The sequence below is a fragment of the Osmia lignaria genome, unplaced genomic scaffold (assembly GCF_051020975.1).
Source record: "Osmia lignaria lignaria isolate PbOS001 unplaced genomic scaffold, iyOsmLign1 scaffold0069, whole genome shotgun sequence".
NCBI lineage: Eukaryota > Metazoa > Arthropoda > Insecta > Hymenoptera > Megachilidae > Osmia > Osmia lignaria.
In genome coordinates, this window is record NW_027478210.1 from 42,501 (window position 1) to 45,000 (window position 2,500).

At 44.0% G+C, this 2,500-nt stretch overlaps 1 non-coding gene across 1 annotated transcript; it reads right to left on the minus strand.

The window, feature by feature from the left end:
• Positions 1 to 856: 856 nt before the first annotated feature.
• Positions 857 to 1,011, minus strand: LOC143307687 (5.8S ribosomal RNA). Its single transcript, XR_013064781.1, has one exon. It is a non-coding gene; the product is annotated as a 5.8S ribosomal RNA (ribosomal RNA).
• Positions 1,012 to 2,500: the final 1,489 nt, after the last annotated feature.

The window sequence follows — 2,500 nt, forward strand, 5'->3', positions numbered from 1 at the left end:
GGGTACCGAAACGCTGTATTGATTGTAAACAACCATTTTTATCTTGGAGCGGAGCGTTCCTTTACTCGTTAGATTTGTCTTGTCGCGTGTGTATTCGCTTTTTCGACGCTTTTTAACCATTTAACTTGTTTAGCGAAGCTAAACGCACAGACAGACAAAAAAAAAGGAACAGCATCGCGCGTCAAACAGCGACGACCCATCTGAAGCGATCTTTCATTTATACACCGTTTGTAAACAGAGAGATGTATAAAGCGCGGGGAATCATTCGAAACCCTGGGGCTATTCGAGCTTGCATTTCAGCAAATTATCATCTCAAACATTTCACTCGTTTGCTTTTTCTAAATTTATAGGAGAGCTTCTTTCGTTTATTTTTGACACACCTTTCGTAAATATCGTTTCTGGCAACGTCGGGAGCGTGGATTTCTACAAGTGAACAATCGCGCCGATCCGATAACTTCCAGCAGGATGGAGAATCTTTATAGATTATCTTCCGAGAACTCGGTGCTTTCACGGGCGGTCGTTTATAAATTTTAACGAACGACTCGCGCGCCGTGACGCACTTGCGCTAGTTCGAAGAGATATTTCGAAATTTGTTTCTCTCCTTTAACGGCCTGCATTTAGTGTATCGGTTGCGATTTTCGTCACATCGTTTCCACGACAAACGCCGACGAACTGCCCAACTATCGCTCGTACGTTGCGACTCTTTCTTTGTTTATCGTTCATTCATTCTTTCAATTTCGTTCGATAATCCCGCTCCGAAACGTTCTACTTTCGTTGAACGACGGCGAGATGTTTAGAAAGAAATGAATTACTCTTTTTTCGAGAAGCAAACGCAAGCAGTCTTTTGTTAAGAAAACGACCCTCAGCCAGGCGTGGTCCAGGAATTGTATCCGTGGACCGCAATGTGCGTTCGAAATGTCGATGTTCATGTGTCCTGCAGTTCACACGTTGACGCGCAATTAGCTGCGTTCTTCATCGACCCACGAGCCAAGTGATCCACCGTTCAGGGTAATCGTAAAATTTTGTATTTCAAACTCTTTAGATCTTTAGAGTGTTATTTTCATTATTAACACGCATCACATTCGATACCCACATCACTCTCCCACCCGGCGCGTGCGGGAGAGCGAATTCGGGCGTCGCCAACGTATTTGTTTGTTTGTTCGATCGTTGACGACACGATCGCGTCCAAGGACGGAAACCGTCGGAGAAACGCCCAGTGGCACGCTCCTCTCGACGGTCGGGCGTAAAGTACATTTAAAAACCTTGAAAAGTACGAACGCACACAAGGAATGCGAGCGCGCGTCCTGTCGCTGAATCGTGGGTTGCGAGATTCGAACAGACACACGGCCGGCGACGATCGGTCTAACTAATGGACACATAGTTTTTCAAAGACTCGCTATCGTCGCTTCTCAGCCGGTCCGTAAACAACACACATCGATCAGGCGGACGCACGAATCTTACCACGGTGCGTGTTTCGTAGATTCCAGGTTACCCGCAAGTACCTCTCTCTCCCTCTCGAAAGAGGAATCTCGATCCGTCCTTTTTGGACAATGGAGAAATCTTTTTATCGCAACACGGATGGCAAAGAAACAACCAAAGCGTAGGAGCGTGGGGACGAGAGCGACGAAAAGAACGTCGCGAAAACAAAGTTTCGACGGTTGCTCGTTCTAATACATCGTAGTTTCAACTCTCTCAGTTTTAACCACTCCTAGACGCTTCGTAAACTTTTAACAATTCTTCGCCTCCGCGAGTTTCATTTCGAATAGAGCGAACGCAACACGGACCAAAAAAACTCCGGTGATGCCAGATCATTTAGCAAAGATCAGACGGCGGGTCATCTGTATTCCTTTTCTCTCTTTTTTATATCTTTCCATTTAACTAGGGTGTCGCAACGACGGGTACATTTATATATTTATATATATATTGTATTTCAATTTTAATGATCCTTCACTTTCGGTTTGTAATAATATGATCCTTCTTTCATTTCGATCCTTCATATTGTAGGTTAACCAACAGAAGTTTGTTTTTTTACGACTTGTATTTTTGTGGTTTGTTTGTTTGTTTCTTACGACTTGTTTGTACCCGATCAAGTAGACGACGACCCATAAGTATAAGTTAGAGAGATAAAGGTCGAGAGACCTCACGCAAGCGTCTTTTACTTCCATTCACATCAGCCAGAGAGAAATGGTCCGGCGTCGTGCTCTTTGGCGCCGTTGGTCGCACAGTTTTTTTGCCGGCGGTTCCGAACGGACGGGAGAAACGCGATGAGTAATCAAAGCGACCTCCGCACGTAACCGTGTCGGTGTAATTTTACCGCATCGCAGCGTTTTGGTATTTGTTTCTTATTGGCTCGAACCCGAGATTTATGTGTTTTGTGTCATGTATATGGTATTATTTATTATATCTTTCTCGTTTTGTATAATTTTTGGTCCGAGCTCAATAAACTTTTATATCGCTTTATCAATGATCCATTCAGTTAGGTTTTCTCTTGTATTTTTAA